The sequence below is a fragment of the Pleurodeles waltl genome, chromosome 8, assembly GCF_031143425.1.
Source record: "Pleurodeles waltl isolate 20211129_DDA chromosome 8, aPleWal1.hap1.20221129, whole genome shotgun sequence".
Taxonomy (NCBI): Eukaryota; Metazoa; Chordata; class Amphibia; order Caudata; family Salamandridae; genus Pleurodeles; species Pleurodeles waltl.
In genome coordinates this window covers 1,327,635,671-1,327,655,143 of record NC_090447.1, presented here as the reverse complement: position 1 = coordinate 1,327,655,143, position 19,473 = coordinate 1,327,635,671, and the positions used below count along the sequence as shown (strand labels likewise).

At 44.8% G+C, this 19,473-nt stretch overlaps 1 protein-coding gene across 1 annotated transcript in view; it reads left to right on the top strand.

Annotated features, from left to right (window-relative positions):
- ATM (ATM serine/threonine kinase) overlaps positions 1 to 19,473 on the top strand; it is a 1,319,133-nt gene that overhangs the window by 63,295 nt on the left and 1,236,365 nt on the right. The gene's annotated exons all lie outside the window — the stretch shown is intronic.

Below are 19,473 nucleotides of genomic sequence, written 5' to 3'. Positions count from 1 at the left end.
GTGACTTGAACTTTGGTGCATTCATGAGCTGTTGTTTCCTTAGCTGGTTATTAATTATGGTTTTATCATACAAGTGATTTGCTTTTTAATACAGTACATAGCAATTGAAAAATGGTATCATGATCCGGCAAAGGTCAATGAGGATGTGCTTCGGAAGCCTGTCCTAAGTTGACTCGTGGGGAGTTTAGACTGTTTGTACTCAGAAATTGGGATGGAATGGCAGTTTATCATGTATAGGTTTAGAGTTGAAAGATACTCAGGAGTAAGTTGCTAACTAGACATGTTAGTATCAATATTTAGGCTGAGGTAAGAACATACTGATGTATATTGAAAACTCGTGCTGCTATCTGCAGGTGGAATTAAAAGGGAGTCAGACTAAACATCTACAACAATAATAAGTGTGCAATTTATCACTAGGAGAGCATAGGAAATGAAGAGCAGAGTAGACCTGTTTAGTGATATTTATGTTTTGACCACTGACTTCGTGTCGCACGTCTTTGCACTTAGCTCATCTGTCCACCATCACCAGTTACAGTCTCCATTTTGTATTCAGCTTAGCCTTCGCTTCACTGCCACGTTAAAAGTATGAGTAGTTTTCCGTACAAAACATGTTATGCAACGTGTTTTCTATTCTGCATCTTCTTTTATCACCGAAGGGCTAGGACATACCATGGAGGAGTCAGTTAGCAAGATAAAGATGTACAAGACTGATGTTTATGGTACAGCAGGGAACGGTATTTGTTTGTTAAAGGCACCTTGGGATTTTGGCCAAGTTCTGATGTGTTTCTTTCAAAGCTTACCTAAAATAGCCAGCATTTTTTTATACTTTTTGCGCAGCAGGAGGAGGTTTTCCAGAAGGCTCCTTCATTGTTTGTTTAAAATAGATCAGAGACCCAGTTCGACAGTTGGGGATTCAGGGACCTCAGTAAAGATTTAGACGTCGAATGCCTGATATATTACCCATGATGGTAGAGATCTATCTTTCTTGTTGCGGTCGAACTGGGGTCAACGACTTGCTGGCAGGAGAAAGATTAAGCACCAGACAGTGATGCATTTTTATTCAATATTTACTTTGCATTGCATTGTGTATGAAAATATCTCTCTCTCTCTCTCTCTGTATATATATATATATATTTATATATATATATATATATAAATAAATATAGGTGTTTGTATCCTTGCATATATATATTTGCTGTTTATAGATTGAAGATTCTTTGTACATCGTTTTTACTTCATTGTTTCACATTTTAAAAGTACACTTTTGGCTATACCGGCCTTCCTTTGCGAGCCTTGCAAAAAAATATAATAATGTCTTCTTCAGATTAAGAGGTGCATTCGAGAGAATCTTTTTGACTCCTCTCACTGTGTGTATTTTGGCTCAGTCAGCAGTAAAGCAAGACAACATGAGACAACAGTGTTTAGATGTGTGAGTAGGACGTGGATGAAAGAGGAAAAGCATATGAGATGAACTAGTGCTGTCTAAGTCTTTTTTTATCGGTTTTCTGTGTGCTCTTGGCTTCGTTGGAGAGAGTACACACATCAAAAGTTAAATTGTGTTTTTTTTTTTCACTGAGTAACCATACATCTTTATGTAAAAATAAAGGTGCTGTGGTATGTGTGAGTCCCTGTGCTGCACCCCCATACATAACTGCTGACTTCTTTGAATCACATTCACTCTTTCGCTCACTCGCACCATACCAGGTGTGATGGTGCATGGAAACAAAGTAAAGCATGATGACTGCAAATAGAAAACCTGTAAAGAAGGGTGAGGGCTAGTGGCAGGAGATTTAGAAAAGGGTTTAACTGAGACACTGGTTTTTGGTGAAAACGAATCATGGCCTGGAGATACAGGCCGGATAGGTCACATAGCAGAACAGTCCCACTGTGACAGCAGGGCCATCTGTCACACTAACTCTCAGTTCATTCTAGTACACTAATGAAACCCAAAGTTCTCAGGAAGCTGATTGCTGAGCTAAAGGAAACAAAAACAATATAATCTAAATTTCTGTTTCAGTATATCGACTCATTGCTCAGGAAACAAATGGAAATACTGGCAGAATATCATTGTGCATTAGCTGCCACACTTCAGGTTAGAAGATTTTCAGATCTAGGTGCAACAGCTGCACAATAATAATGAGGATGAAGTAGGGAACCCGCAGACAAAATACTTTTTTAGTTTGTTTCTGCATGACCATGGCTTAGTTGAAGAGAGCACAGCTGTTTTATGTCCTAGTATTTTTGGAATGTCTGTCTAGAGTCTGTCCGTTCTCCGCAGTAATGACTGTTGAGTACTGTGGACCATTTCTGTTGAAAATTATTGTCATCCCAGCTTTTCCACAGTGATAATTTTATAAAGGTTACAAGCTAGTTCCTTGTGGCCAATGACACGTTTCTGATATTTTGTATAAGACCAAGAGCATGCCTCCTTATTTGTGGGTGAAACAACCCAGTATCATATCTTCATATATTGTAGCCTGCCCACCTCTCTTCCCAGAGTTCCATTGGCAACTTTCAGATGATCTGACTTGCTCCTTTACAAACGTATCTGACATTCCCTATTACTACAGCAAGCAGTGTGCTTCCCTATAATTCCCAGTGTAAAAGTTTAAGCTGTAAGGCCATTATTTAGTTCAACACTTCAAACGTCGTTTCAGTGGACATTCATATCTTTCTTTATTCAGTGGTGGCTGATTTAATCAGGAGTTATGTACGGAAAGTTTGCTAGTATTTCATAATGTTGAGGCTTTCTTTCTAGGTGTCATGGGTATTCTTTTATTCACTTTCACTCTTCTCCTGGCTCGTATAATTTTCAATTTGTTTTAAAAATGTCTTTATTGTAATTTAGAAAGTTGTTGCATACAACATGTTTTCGCCATCGTTTGGTGAAGTAAAAAGTTATGGGTAACCTTGACATATGAGAGTCTAATTAGATGTCATAGGTATTGTCTCATAAAGTTAACAAGAAATAATCACTGCATAGCCTCTATCTCTGTTCTGGGAATGGGCAAGGAAGGCATTGGAATGGATGAAGTGGTCTTGCAAACCATGAATTTTGTTTAAACTCTCATTCCAGGACATAAAGTGATTTTCCCTACTCTGCTTCTGTGAAGACTGGCATGAGTCTTGACAGAAACCAATTCTTGATATTGGTCCAATCTGTTTGAGTAAACCTTAGCAAAGACGTTTGCGTCTGAATTCTTAAAGGTGATGGCCAGTAAGTGGCATTTTCCTTCAGATTCAAGCGGGGTTTAGAAAGTAATGTGATATCTGCTTCATACATTAAAGATGTCTAAATGAGTTGAATAAAGCAGTCAATGGGCCTCCATGGAAGATCAAAAAGACCCTGCTGTGAATCAGCCTGGGAGAGTGGTGTCATATTTGGTCTCAGTACCTTCATTGCTCTCTGTTGGTTTCTCTGGTTTGTCAGACAGTCCCCTGGAACAGTCCGCATCAATACGTCAATTTAGTTTTTGGTTACTTCCTACCTAGTGGCATCCTTTTATAAAGCCTTATATAAATATACTAGAATAACATGTGTGAGCCTTTCATTGGTGGCTGTACTTCAATTTCGATCCTGATAAACATGATGATTGACCAGGCTCTTTTTGTCCTTGAGCGCCAGCTAGGTATTTGTTGCTTTTGTTGATGTTGATTTTGATTTTGTTGCAAGTGCTTACTTGTAATTTTAGTTGAGAATATTCAACTTGGTTTTTGCGCAAAGCGTTTAACTGATCCTTCAAATACACAGTCTGCCTACTTTGTGCCTTAATCTTATCTTGTTTGTTGCTAAAGGCTTAGATCTTGTAAGGTTTCTTTGTTTTAGATCTTTGCAGCCTTTGCTGCTAATAGCCATTTTATGCACGCTCCTTAGACATAGGAGTAGAATGTGAACATTCCTGACAGAGAATAAATCACTAGGCACCTGCTCCTTCAAGAGACCTTTCAACCTCTTGGGCATGTCCTTTTAAGCTCTAATTTGGATCCCAGGCATATAAGAAATATCCCTACGCAATCTGTCCCTCACTTTCTGACAAGATCTCCCATTACTCCCTTAGAATGTTTTCCTAAACCATATTTGGAGCATAGAGCATGGAGCAATGTGACAACATTATCTTGCAGTTTTAGCAGGATTTGATTATATGTTGCTCCATGGTCCCTTTTCAGTGTACCATCTTAGCACCTATCCCCTTTAAATCTGACTACAGAGGATGGTTGCGCCTGCCATCTTAGAGTATACCTAAATTTGTAAGACTTTGTGTTTCATCTTAAGCTTGTATTTTCACAGGCTATGCATTTCAGATCCAACTCCCTGTGAAATTATAGTTGGTCTTCTGCTCTCTTTAGTCACTGGATCATTTCTTGTATGTCTGATTTCAGCCTCAATATTTTTGTACTCCTGTCTGCTCAGATAATTGCTAAGATATCAGTGAGGGTTTATCAAACCCTGTGTTCATTTTGAGAGGGCATACTATCAAAAAATCTTTTATGAATATCGTTGAAGGCTTGGTGTCATCTCCACCCATGACTACCCCTTATGTCACATGTTAATTTGCAGAAATCAGTCAGTGTCCCCCTTGCTTTGCCTTCTTGAGTGCTTGTGACTTGAATGGGATCCACTTGGGAATACTGCAAGCTTAGTTGTGTAATTTGTAATTCACCGTCTTTTTTTTTATCTTTATGATGCTGCCAGCCAAATACTTTCTAAGTCAACCCTGAGACCCACCTGTGTATGTTCTGTTGTGGACCCTGGGCAGTAGAAGCTGCTAGTCACTTTTCTCACTTCTCTCACTAACAATTGCTGTACCCACAAAATACCCACAGTTTCTGAGGATTGTAGTCCTGCCTCACCCTATAGTCTTTCATCTACCTATGTGATCTTGTGTTGATGATTCTTGTGGGTCTATGGAGATCCGAATTTTGATGGTAGGACCCTACAACAAGTACTGCTCTGACCTGGCAAAGATGAATTGATTTTGTTGGGCTCACAGCCCTTCGTCATTTACTCTTTCCATTCACGTCATCCTTTGAATTAACAAAATCCTCGCACTCTTCATCTCTTTTGGTTTTCTCAGCCTCACTCTGAACCTTGACTACTCACTCTCCATTCCACCAATTACACCCATCCACTCAGACTGCATTCCCATGCACTTTAGTAACTACTACAGGGTTATCAAACTCCCCCCCCCCCCCCTTTTCTAATCTGTCTTATTTTTTATTCAAATAACATTAGATGCCTTATATTCGAACTCTTTCTTCCACATAGTTTGGACATTTCCTCAAATATAAATCTATTGGCAGGACGTACTAGTCGAATCGTCAGAAGTCATGGGGACCCTGGTGCCATATAATCCTGATTTTGTCATATTAGGATTTCCTGTGACGTGGGTTTGCCAAGGGCACAGCTGCTGTTTTACACATTGGGGTTTGTGTTGGCAAAGCATAATCTTGCTAAAGAAGGGGAAGCCAGATAGTCCTAACTAAGTAAATGTGGTTGACTGGTATGAATACCTGTATGGACGATGATGCTGTTGTGTACAGGCTATCTCTGGAAATTCAAGAAGATATGAAGGAGATGGAGGGTGCACTATGGTCTCAGGTGGCTGGCCCCTATGCCTCATGTACTTCCCGTCACAACTCGTATCCTGCTGTTTTGGACTTGGGGGGGGGGGGGGGGGGCAAGGGGTAGGTGGGTCAGCAGGGAGGAGTGCGGATGAGGGGCACCCTTCATAGAATTGACTGAAGCAGTGAGGCCACCTTGGCACCATGCAAACTGACACATGATCAATATGTAATATAGACCTCTTTTGCCCCCAACATGCAATAAATTGCATTAATTCTTAGATTGTGTACTGTCAATTGTTCTGTGTGATCATGGAAAGTAATGTTTTTTTTTTTTTTAAATCACTTTCATTCCTATCTTTATCTCACTAATTTAATTGCTGCATCTGCCGCATTTGTCTTCAGAAACTTGTTAAGACCTTCAGATGACAAGTCCTGCTTAACCCATTTTGCCATCCCTGGGCACACTTCAAAGGAGGGTTTACTACTTCTCAGTAACTCAAATGAGTCATTTAAGTTGTTAAATGTGGTGTAATGTGGTACAATAACATTGGGCGCACTACATTTGTTGCCACAAACTTAGTTGCAACACCCACTAGACACATTCCACCAACATAGAGTTTGTGTGCTCCTTTAGTTTATGCGTGGTACAGTGAGCATTTAAGATGCTTAATATCTCTCAAACACAAAAATGTACTGGCCTCATCACTGACAAATAGGTCCCCACTGCCAGACAGCTGAAATGTAGGAAAGTCTTCTCTCACAAACACATATTTAAAAAAATCAATTACACTTTAGAACACTGATCACTCATGAAATGTACTTCTAGTCATTTGGTTTGATAGCCCACCAGTACAGGAAATCATGTAGACTGTGGGAGCCACAAATTAAAAGGGCCTTCTAAATATTTACCAACCTTTTGCCATTCTCTTAATGGTAATTCAGTACATTAAGGAGGACTGTCTACCTACAACCCATTCTTGCAGCTATTGCAAACAATGCACTCTTCTGCATGATAATCAATATCATGATTTATGTGAGGCCACAAAAACATGTAATCATTTAATGAGGTGTACAGTTGGACAATATGTGACCCAAATGCCCAGTCTGTTTCACATCAATCTAGTTAACTCTTAGAGCCTACGGATAAAGCAGCCTTTCAATACACGAGTATGTCATTCTCTGCTGACAGTTCCTGAGCCACCTTCACAAAGTGTTCATGTTCTTACACATTTCTCTTCTTTGGCTATACTTTCTTCACAAAAGAAATCACTTTTGTCAATGTGGGATCTCTCTCTATTACTGTCCTTCAATCATATTGAGAGATGTCACACCTAGATTACAAATCCACAGATGCAGTTAAACAACATTTGCTATCTTCATCTTCACCTTCCTCAACATCTGACTGGAAATTGGAGCAATAATCTGATAATTTTACGTTTTTAAATGTGAACTGTCAAAGCCCCTTTCAGAGTCCCATGGGGCACAAGCTGCTACTCGGCCCAGCTGTGGTAGTTGAGGCCTTTTATCCCACATTTCCTGGGGCCCGACCTAATATGGATCCTGAGCAACTGGGGCAAGTACCCCTTTTGCACTTGACTCTGTCGTAGCTGTGGGCGAGCAGTCAAAGGTCACCTTTCAGGTGATTTTGGTGTAGATGCAGATTAGTGAACAAAACTCCTTACTCAAGGTGCACATAGCAATGCCAGATAAATGTTTTTATTTCTAACTGTACACATGCAAAGGAGTAACCTCATTTGTAAGCATCAATTAATCCACATTTCTAAAGGGCGCTACTCACCCATAGGGTCTCAAGGCGCTGTGGAGTAGTTCCTCAGGATTCAGTGGAAGAGCCAAGACTTAAAGTCTTACCTGAATTGAGGTAGCGATGGCGAATGCCTGCGGTGCAGAGGTAAGGTGTTCCAACTTTTGCCACAAGGTAGGAGAAAGATCTCCCTCCATTCGAGGACTTCCTTGTGCGGGGTACAGTGGTGAGTGACTGTGGGAGGAACGGAGAGGTCTGCCAGGGGAGTAAAAGGTGATGCGGTGGTTGAGGTAGCTGGGTCCAAGCTTGTGAAGGGCTTTGTAAACGTGTACGAGGAGCTTGAAGTAGATCCTCTTTTCGACGGGGAGCCAGTGGAGATCTTTCAGATGTCCTGTGATGTGTTCTCAGCAGGGGATGTTCAGGATGAGTCTGGTGAAGACGTTCTGGATTTGTTGTAACGTGCTCAGGTTCTTCTTGGTGGTTCCATCATAGAGGACGTTGCCATAGTCAAGTCTGCTTGTGACCAGGGCATGTGTCACACTCTTGCAGCAGTCGCTTGAGATCCATCTGAAGATCTTCCGGAGGTGTTGGAGGGTGTGGAAACAAGTGGAGGCAATGGAGTTGACCTGTCTTGCCATTGTGAGTGATGAGTCGAGGACGACGCCGAGGTTGCGTGCGTGGTCTGTAGGTGTGGGCTGCCAACTGTTGGAGGGTCACCAAGAGTCATCCCAGGCTGAGGAGGAGGGTCCCATGATGAGGATCTTGGTCTTGTTAAAGTTTAGCTGAAGGCAGCTCTCCTTCATCCAGGGGGCGACTGCTTCCATCTTGTCTTGGAAGTTCTTTTTGGCCATTGTGGGTTTTTCGGTCAGGGAGTCATCGGCATAGGACACGTGTTCAATCCGTAGATTCTGACGATTGGGGCGAGCGGGCCATGTTGATGTTGAACAGTGTGGGACTCAACGGGGATCCTTGGGGTATTCCACAGCTGATTTCTGTAGGTTCTGACAGGTATGGCGGGAGTCTGACTCTTTGCGTTCTGCCTGTCAGGAAGGAGTGTATCCACTGAAGGGCATTGCCGCGTATGTCTGCTGCGTGAAGTCTGGCACGTAGGTTGCAGTGGACACTGTGTCCAAGGCGGCCGATAGGTCCATTAGGATGAGGGCTGCTGTTTGGCCACGGTTGAAGAGAGAGTGGATGTCATTTGTGGCAGCGAGCAGGGTGGTCTAGATGCTGTGGTTAGTTCTGCATACTGGTTGGGAGATGTCCAGGATGTTATTGTCCTCGATGTGTTGGCTGAGCTGAGCATTGATTGCTTTTTCGGTGACGTTGGCTGGGAAAGGCAGCAGCGAAATGGGGTGGTAATTCTTGAGATCCATGGGTGTCTTCAAGAGCGGGTGGATCTCAGTGTGCTTCCAGTCCTCTGAGAAATTGGCCGACTTGAGGGAGAAGTTTTGGGTCTTGTGGAGCTCAGGTGGAATTGAGGCACTGGCTTTGTTGATTGTGTAGTGGGGGCAGGGATCTGTGGGAGCTCCGGAGTGGATACTGATCATAATGGATCGAGTCTCGTCCATCGTGAGGGAGGGGTCCAGGCATGCAGGAACTGTGGGGGTTCAGTGGATCCGAGTTGGGGTGTTGTTGGTGAGTTCGGAGAGTCTTGGGGTCCAAAGCTATTGTAGATAGGCATCAACACAATCCCTTTGATGTTGGGGCTTTAGTGTTTGTCAGGCAAATACCTGACCCACTCTCTTCCTTGTGTTGTGTCTGGGGTTATTTTCCATTCACTGGTGGCCGCACCCAAGAAATGCTCACTAGTAGGCCGTGTCCAGGAAATGCTCACTAGTATGCCGTACTCTACAGTTGCCTTTTGACTCTAAGCAATTAGTCAAAAATGTCTATGGTGCCGCAGCAAAATTAGCAGCAAGTGCCGCAGGCCTAACAGTCTCAATTCAAGTATTAATCGCTTCTGCAGCACAGAAGCGTAATGCGTGTCAACAGGTGGCCTGCCACCTGGACCCTCGCAAGCTCCGATTCTGTTGAAGTCAAGCTGCTTGCAGTAAATGCAACAGCACCCGGCAGGGGCTGGGTCTCTTCTGAGCAGCACTGCCGGCTTTCCCCAGTGATCGGCGATGCTCCCAGTATGCTTAGTCGCATTAAGTCAGGCTTTTCTACATGGGGTGGGGGAAAGTAGGGAGCATTTGATCTTCCAGCTCCCGACCGTAGCCCAGGGAGGGTGCACCATCATCTTTGGCATCCTCCAAGGTCCTCCGCAGTTAAACAGGGGCAGAGCTCAATGCGTTGACCTCAACCCGCTGGTCGCAGCCTCACATTTGCCCTGGTCGAAGGACCGAACTCTCTGGCAACTTATTTCCAGCAGCCCCTTCTGCTATGCAGGGTTGCCTTGGTACCTCCGGCACAACACAGACTCCTCCATTGCGGTGTCCCACATCACTTCTGACGCTCAGGGCAAATAGGGTCACCAGTAAGATGTTCACGAGTCCTGGCACTCTGGTCACACAATTACTTCAATGGTGGCTCCCTCTTTCATACGAGGTCACAGCAATTAGGCAGTGTAAGGAAATGCCTCCTTGGCATGGTTACCCCCTGACTTTTTGCCTTTGCTGATGCCAAGTTATGATTTGAAAGTGTGCTGAGGCCTGCTAACCAGGCCCCAGCACCAGTGTTCTTTCCCTAAAACTGTACCTTTGTTTCCACAATTGGCACACCCTGGCATCAAGGTAAGTCCCTTGTAACTGGTACCCCTGGTACCAAGGGCCCTGATGCCAGGGAAGGTCTCTAAGGGCTGCAGCATGTCTTATGCCACCCTGGGGACCCCTCACTCAGCACAGACACACTGCTTGCCAGCTTGTGTGTGCTGGTGGAGAGAAAATGACTAAGTCGACATGGCACTCCCCTCAGGGTGCCATGCCAACCTCACACTGCCTATGGCATAGATAAGTCACCCCTCTAACAGGCCTTGCAGCCCTAAGGCAGGGTGCACTATACCATAGGTGAGGGCATAGGTGCATGAGCACTATGCTTCTACAGTGTCTAAGCAAAACCTTAGACATTGTAAGTGCAGGGTAGCCATAAGAGTATATGGTCTGGGAGTCTGTCATACACGAACTCCACAGCACCATAATGGCTACACTGAAAACTGGGAAGTTTGGTATCAAACTTCTCAGCACAATAAATGCACACTGATGCCAGTGTACACTTTATTGTGAAATACACCCCAGAGGGCATCTTAGAGATGCCCCCTGAAAACATACCCGACTTCCAGTGTGGGCTGACTAGTTTTGCCAGCCTGCCACACACCAGACATGTTGCTGGCCACATGGGGAGAGTGCCTTTGTCACTCTGTGGCTAGTAACAAAGCCTGTACTGGGTGGAGGTGCTTCTCACCTCCCCCTGCAGGAGCTGTAACACCTCGTGGTGAGCCTCAAAGGCTCACCCCCTTTGTTACAGCGCCACAGGGCATTCCAGCTAGTGGAGATACACGCCCCCTCCGGCCACGGCCCCACTTTTGGCAGCAAGGAGGAGATAATGAGAAAAATAAGGAGGAGTCACTGGCCAGTCAGGACAGCCCCTAAGGTGTCCTGAGCTGAGGGGAGACTGACTTTTAGAAATCCTCCATCTTGCAGATGGAGGATTCCCCCAATAGGATTAGGGATGTGCCCCCCTCCCCTCAGGACTAGTAGCCATTGGCTACTAACCCCCCAGACCTAAACCCCCCCCTAAATTGAGTATTTAGGGGCCCCCAGAACCAAGCAAGATAGATTCCTGCAACCTGAAGACGAAGAAGGACTGCTGACCTGAAAGCCCTGCAGAGAAGAGGGAGACACCAACTGCTTTGGCCCCAGCCCTACCGGCCTGTCTCCCCAATTCAAGAAAAACTGCAACAGCGACGTGTTCCCCAGGGTCCAGCGACCTCTGAAGCCTCAGAGGACTACCCTGCATCTAAAAGGACCAAGAACTCCAGAAGACAGCGGCTCTGCTCCAAAGAAGAAACAACTTTGCAACAAAGAAACAAACTTTAAAGGATTGCACGTTTCCAGTCGGAAGTGTGAGACTTTTCACTCTGCACCTGACGCCCCCGGCTCGACATGCGGAGAACCAACACTACAGGGAGGACTCCCCGACGACTGCGACCCTGTGAGTAGCCAGAGTTGACCCCCCTGAGCCCCCCCAGCGACGCCTGCAGAGGGAATCCAGAGGCCCCCCCTGACCACGACTGCCTGCTTCAAAGAACCCGACTCCTGGTAAAGACACTGCACCCGCAGCCCCCAGGACCTGAAGGATCCAACCTCCAGTGCAGAAGCCACCCCCAGGTGGCCCTCTCCCTTGCCCTTTAAGGAAAACGGGATGCAAAAAGAAAAAAAAACTGCTTTATTTAAAAGCAGTCACAGACATGGTGGTCTGCTGTCTCCAGCAGGCCACCATCCCTGTGAGTGCATGGACTCGCTATGGGGTCGCAAACTGCGACCCACCTCATTAATATTCATGAGGTGGGTCTTTGCGACCCCATAGCGAGTCGCAGAAGGTGTCTGAGACACCTTTCTGCATAACATTTGCAATTTGCAAATTGCGAGTCGCTATTACTTGCAATTTGCAACTCGCAAAATGTTTTTTTGCTACATCTGGCCCAAAGTTCCTATGATACCTAAGTGAAGTACCTTTCATTTGAAGTATTGATTGTAAATCTTGAACCTGTGGTTCTTAAAATAAACTAAGAAAATATATTTTTCTATACAAAAACCTATTGGCCTGGAATTGTCTTTGAGTGTGTGTTCCTCATTTATTGCCTGTGTGTATGTACAACAAATGCTTAACACTACCCTCTGATAAGCCTACTGCTCGACCACACTACCACAAAATAGAGCATTAGAATTATCTCTTTTTGCCACTATCTTACCTCTAAGGGGAACCCTTGGACTCTGTGCATGCTATTTCTTACTTTGAAATAGTACATACAGAGCCAACTTCCTACAGGCAGTATGGGCTTGATGCTCTCCGCACTACGCTTGATGCACACCTCAGTCCACGGTGGACCTCTCCTGCCATATAGGGGGTTGTCTTATCAATCCTGTACATGCTCAATGACCCGATCAGTGCGTACCTGTATCCTTACACCTTGCATAGGGAGGGCTTCCTACCAAACATTGCTCCCTCCAGCACTCTCCTCTTACTCACAGGGCACACTGGTCTTGCCAAGCAAGCAGACAGGCGCTGGTGCTCCATGCTTCAGGGCAGGTGGCCTTGTTTTGTCTGGATGATGTCCCTCATCCAACAGGGAGACTAGCAGGCCATGGCCCCCAGTCCTGGCTGTAGTCAAGCGTCTTGCAGATCTTCCCCTTCTCTCGTATGGTATTTCCATGTATAGTCATAGGCGTTTAATAGTTCCTCCTGCCTGCAGGGACCCCATAGCACTTTTTCCAATATAACGTCTTAAGTGTTCATGTTCACCTTACTTCAGGAAGGCCTGCAAAGTCACTTAAGAATGTCCATATGCAGCCTAGAGGAAAGGCTACAGTGTCCAAAATTCTTCATCCAGTTTTCTTTAAAAAGGAGAAAGTTAAGGCACATGCATTCAAATGCGTGAATGAGTTGAAAATGTAGCAGAAAAAATCCTTCACAACCATTTTTATATTGTAAAACAATGATGGAGTGCAGGGCAGTGTAGCCCATAGGCTGCCATTACCAATGAAGAAAAAGGAGACTGACTTTACAACCAGTCCTCCAGTATCCCATCATGCCTAGAGAGACACAGTTACCTCAGTTCTTTTTGTAGGCAGTCCTAGCTGGGAGTAATGATCACTTGAGATATTATTTTGTCTACTCCACTGAGAAGGAGGGAGGGTTGCTTATGACTATCAAGGAAATACCCCTACGAGAGAACTTGAGTTACAGGTAAGAAACTATTCTTTCTCTAGTAGGGGATTTCCATTGTATAGTCATAACCGTTGAATAGAATAGCAAGCCCATCTAATAAACCGCAGAGGAGCAGACAGAGCAATATTGAAATACACTGTGAAGTAAAGAGGTTCCTGAGAGAAGCCTTTCCTACTTAAGCATCTGTCCTTGCCTCAGAGTCAAGACAGTAATGTTTAGTGAACGTGTGACTAGACCTCCAAGTCACAGCTCTACATATGTCTGCTAAGGGAACATTCCTTATTAAGGCAGCTGTTGCAGACTTGCCTTTGGTAGAATGTGCTCTTGGTCTGCTAGCGAGGGTTTTGTTACCTAGTTGGTAGCAAAATAGAATACAGGAGACAATTAATCTAGAGATTGATTGTTTGGAGGTGGCCAGACCGGTGCGAACCGGACCATAATTAACAAACAATTGTGGAGATTTTCGAAGAGATCTGGTCTTATCTAAGTAGAATTTTAAAACCCTCTTAACGTCTAAAGAGTGGAGAGCCCTCTCTGGGGTAGATGGGTTTTGAAAGAAAGTTGGCAAGGAAATCGACTGGAAGTAGGATATAACCTTGCGCAGGACATTAGGATGTGTTGCCATCACTTCCTTGGCGGAGTGGAATACTGTGTAAGGCTCGTGAGCACAGAGAGCCTGAACCTCGCTAACCCTTCGTGTTGATGTAATTGCCACAAGGAAAGCAGTTTTCCAAGTTAGGTGTTGGAGAGATGCTTTGTGTATGGGCTCAAATGGGTTTTGCATGGTTCGCCCCCCCCCCCCCCCCCCCTTTCTCCAACAAAAAAATTAATGTTTACGTTGGGCTCCAGAGAATGGGGTCCGTGGGGCTGAGATCAGCCTAGGGAGGTGTGAAACAGAGATCCCCCAGCAGAAAATTACTATTTAGGCTAGGCCTGGGAAGGGAGGCCGTGCGGCCCCCCCTCCCAAAAAATTTAATGTTTAGGCTGGGATGGAGTCCCTAAGATAGAGATTGTCCTGGGGAGGGAAGGGGGTCATGTGGGATTTGGTTGGTATACTGGTTGGCTGAAGTGAGTTGTCACACGCCAAGCCCTGCGGGCAACCCACGCTGCGCAAGGCCAAAGGCCATGCACGGCAGTGGTTGGATTAACGTATAGTAATGAAAATTACTTCATATTTTAACAAAATAAAAAAAATAGAAATTTAGTGAAAAAAAAAACAAATGTTACAGGGACTGTATAGTTAGGGAATAGAATTAAAAAAAACATAGAAAGTCACTTAAAAAACAAATGTTAGAGGGATGTTATAGTTAGGTTCACATTTTAAACATACAAAACCACAGAATTTCACCTCTTATAGTTAGTTAACTCAAGTAACTATAAATCGTGTCCAAAGGTAACTGTAACTCGCGCCCTCCACTGCTAATTACCCTACAAATTCCGGCACTCATGATATGTTTGATAACATCATTGATAATATCAATGTAATATTTGCAGTAACATTTTTGATGAAAAAACTGTGAACGGCAGGCGCGCAAGTTATAGTTGATTTAGGGCACAAACATGCCTGCAATGACACTGTCATTTATGCCATTAATTTAACTTTACATTTTTTAATTCAGGAAAAAAAAAGAGAAAGAAAGGGGAAATTGCAGACTTTATTAAACACCTACAGTGGAATGAAAAACATTGGTAGCCAATAGGCTGTATTTAAAAGCATAACAGAGAAAACTGGTCCTGCACCTTTAAGACCTCAGAGGAGACTCTAGCCCATCATGCCCCACTGGTGACAGGGCTGATCTTTTTCCCGGCTCCTGGTGTTGTGATCCTGAAGCACCAAACCATCTTGGTGACGGTTTGTGTCGATGTTTATCAATGTATCCAGCCTAAAAACCCCTGGCCTTCCAGATTTTGTGTTGCGTACAATTCATGTGCTCCACCAAGGGCACTATTTGACTCCAGCAGTCCGTTATGGAGTCTCTTAGCACATCAGGTTGGACATCCCTATTTAGCTATCACAAGGAGTAGTCTATTTCAGACTTTTTTCTGTGAGCATTTGGACCTGGGATAGTGTTACAGTAATCTTACTTGTCTCAGAGGTCTGAGTTGCAGCTCTCTCCCTTATGGTTCTACTCTGGATCATTGGGCCCTGAAGAAAGTGGCCACCGCCTTGTGGTTCCACCCAAACGTGTGTCGGCGCACTGTGTGGGATTTGGAGGATTACAGTCTACCTAGAGTGCATTCAAACTTACACGATTTGATATTGACCAACAAATGTTGATTTACTATCACGACATTAGATAACTGTATCGATTTGAATATGACTTAGTGTCAGCACAGCATATCAAGTGTCTAAGAAGTGTATAAAAATGTATTTGTGGTTTTTGTTTCAAAGGAGTGACCTCATAGGATTTGCAACCATTATTTTTCATGCCTAATGGATTTTTTCAACTTTTATATGTGGCAGTGTATGATTGGGTTTTGGATTGTGTGGTATGTTTGGGGTTAGTGTATGCATTCTGAAGCATGTTTAGAGAGAGTGCAGTCTGTGACCTAGACATTATGATATGGTATCTGAAGAATTGATTTATTTGTATATATTTGAAAAAAACTTTGAAGAAAATGAAAATATTTGAAATAAATAAAAGGGTTTTCAATATTTCCTAGCCTCATTTATTATTTTTTTAGCTCCACTGTGACGGTTCAAAAGTAATTAGCTAGAGATATTTCCTTCTTCTATTATTTTGAGGCAGCTTTCGTTTGTTGTTTCTCCATGTACCCACGGAGACCCCAATAAATATTTCTCCACAGTGGTTGGACAGTCTCCGCAACCGGAGGGTTCAACAAAGTCAAGAATCAGACTATTCACTGACATACTCTTCGTCCAGAGCTGCTTGACGCTCACTATCACCAAAGCCAACAAGGCAAACTACTTCTCTTCAGGCTTCCGCTTCACCTCAACAGAGGAATGCTCCTGTAACTGGATCACCATGGAGATCCAGAACACTGCTAAGACTTAGGTCACAATCTAGAACAAGGACCAGATCCACTTCCAGGTCCTGGAAATATCGCAGATTCAGGTCACGACATCGACTTGGGTCTCCCACCTGGTCTACATCCTGTAGGTCATCGGTATGAGACTATTCGCCTACACTGACAGACACTAAACCAGCAAGGGTCTCTTTAGTAGATGATCTACCAATGAATTGTTGGTTTGAGGTGCAGCCAAGCTAAACATAAACAATGCTGCCCCCCCCCCCCAACATCATCAGCTGTCATCTTTGAAACCTTGCATCATTGATCAGCTTCAAAAACACTGCTTCGTGTGGTTCCAGGCCTTCTCCAACTGGCTATAGACGTTTTTCTTACCCTGGGGTCTCTGTGAGCAGCTCCTTTGCGGCTCCTCAAAAAGTGCAAAGCGCCCGATCAAAGTAGTAGAGTCCTATCTACATCATTGTAAGTGAATTTTGAGTCATTTCACGAATGTGTGTTATAACAGTGTGACCATAATAGACTATTGAGGAATTTTTTTTGTTTGTAAACAGTATGACTGAATAGTCTGTTAAGTAATTATTTTAAAGAAAATTTAGTTTTTTGGAATAGACCGGCAATTTATTGGCTGGGAATTGTTCACGTGGTGAGTTTAAATTTGGAGAAATTAAGCTTAATCATTTAGCTATGGCATATGCAAGGCAATAAATCACATTTGTTAATGCAAAATAAGGAAGGAAAACAAAGAACACCCACCCAACTTCCAACCCCCCTTCCTCCTCCCCTCCGTCACCCCCCAGGTACTCTTGCTAGTTAAATTGTAAGCATAGGATGTGGTATGCTGCTTGTGGGTAGCAGAAAAGTCACCGCCGCAATGAGCTATCTTATTCCTCCTCTAGTTTTAGGAGAAGGAGATATTTCGGTCAAGTCAATTCACAAAATTCTTGTGATAGGAGTTCTATGTATGGTTTCCATAGGTCCCGGTATAGGTTCCCCCGTGAGTATAGTACTAGGGTCAGTTTTTCCATGCCCAATATGTGCCATAGGCGCTGGAGCCATATTGCATGGGTGGGGACTTTGTCTTTCCCCCAGTGGCAAGGATCGACTGTTGAGCTGCACCTAATTTGCCAGCCTCTGCGGCTCTTAAGAGGGAATGTGCAAATGTTTGGGAAGCCTAGTACTGTGTATGCCGGGAGTCGGGGCAATGTAGTGTTGAGGTAATCATCTATGTCGGTTATGACTGTGTCCTAGAAGGAGACAGATTTGCGGCATTCCCATAAGATTTGTAGTAGCCCAGTTGGCCACAATGGTACCAGCAGAGGGGATCACACGCACAGTTGCCTTTTTGGAGCCTAACTGGAGTGAGGTACCAATAGGAAGCGATTTTAGTGGTGGTTTCTATACTCCCCATGTTATTATGATAGAGGAATTTAAAAAGTAGTGTCCACTTCAGCTCGTCCACCCTAAGGGTGGGACTGGCATGAAGTGGGCACACCTAATTTTCTTAACGTTCCAACCAGTCCTGCCGCCAAAAGTGCGGTTAGGAACTGCGGGTTGGCCTTCTCTACCATTTGGAGAGGCCCAGGTTGCATTTCAAAGGTGGCAAGGCCTTTGAAGCTCCCCGCCCTGGAATGTCCATTGTAGGAAGCTGGCCTGGTGTGTGGTGGGTAGCCAAGGTACTTACAACGTATACCCGGTCCAGATGTCCCTTCTTAGTGAAGTGTAGGTAGTGTCTAGAAGCCAGGCTCTCTAGAGGTAGCTGTGGATGAGCAGCCAAGGCTTATCTAGGAGACATGCAAAGCTCATGCAAACCCACTGTAGTCACACAGCACAAGGTACTTTCTTTTTGGAACACAATACCACAAAATACTAGAAGGGCAACCCTCCAATAGGAGGTAATTCACTCAATATATACACTAGCAATCAGAAATATGCATAGAAAAGGTTAGAAAACAGTGCAAATAGCAATAACCAATAGTGACCCTAGGGGGAGCCCAAACCATATACAAAAAAAATGGAATGCGAACACAGGACTCCCACCTAGGTAATTGGAATGTGTAGAGGGGAGCTGGGAGTACAAGAAAACCACAGAGGTAAGTAACACAGTACCTCCCCAGCGACCAGGAAAGCAGGAGTAAATCACTGAATTTTCCCCAAACCACCCAAAAGGAAGGAAAAGAAGAAAAGAAGACACCCAGACAAGACTGCAGGAAACCAGTAGTGGATTCTTGAAGGAGAAGACCTGTGAAGAGAGGGGACCAAGTCCAAAAGTGTCAGTGGAGTCCAGGAGAAATTGGAGCTACTACACACCCAGCTGTACTTGTAGGAGTTGGTCGACGGTGAGGAAGAACAGGTCAGCACTGCAGCTCTGGAGCTGGACAAGAGTTCCTGATGAATGCAGAAGATGTCCCATGCTGGAGTGAAGATTGCAGACGGGTGTTGGTGCAGGGATTCCACCAACAAGCCTTGGCAAAGGCAAGTTCACAGTTAGTGGAAAAGTGGTGCTGCCGGGGACCAGCAAGGCCCAGAAGGACTCAACCCAGAAGGGTGAGTCACAGGGGACCCTCAGCATCGCAGAGAGTCCAACGGAGCAGTGGCAGCACCCACAGGAGTCCCCCAGGAACCACGCATAGGGCTGTGCATTGCGGGAAGGGGTGCTGGGGACTGGAGTTACACGTCACCTGAAGGTTCCTTGGAGGAGATGCAAACAAGCTTTGGCAGCTGCAACTGACTCAGTGCACGGAGGTAATGTCCTGCGTGGGAAGGCAAAAGCTTACCGCCACCAAAGGTAGACAGCTGGCAGAGAGAACCAAGAGGACTACTCTGGACCATCACCCGTGATGCAGAATCCACGCAGCTCAGGATGAGATGAGATCCACGCAGCCAGTCGTGGGTGCAGTAGATGCCTGGTGATGCAGGGGGAGTGACTCCTTCACTCCAAGGGAGATTCCTTCTTCTTCTCGTGCAGGCTGAAGAGTTGCTGTCTTCTGGGGATGCACAGCCTGAGAAATGTTGCAAAGGTTGCAGGAGCTGTGGAAACAAAGTTGCAGAAGAGTCTTCCTCATGGATTGAAGCGTTGTCGGTTCTTGGAGGGTCCAGTCGCAGTTCCAGTGGCTAGAAGTCGAAGTGGAGGGTGCAGAGGAATCCTGCTGGAGTCTTGCAAGCTGAAGCTGAGGATCCACCCAAGAGAGAGACCCTAAATAGCCCTGAAAGTGGGATTGGTCACCTAGCCAGGTAAGCACCTATCAGGAGGGGGCTCCGACGTCACC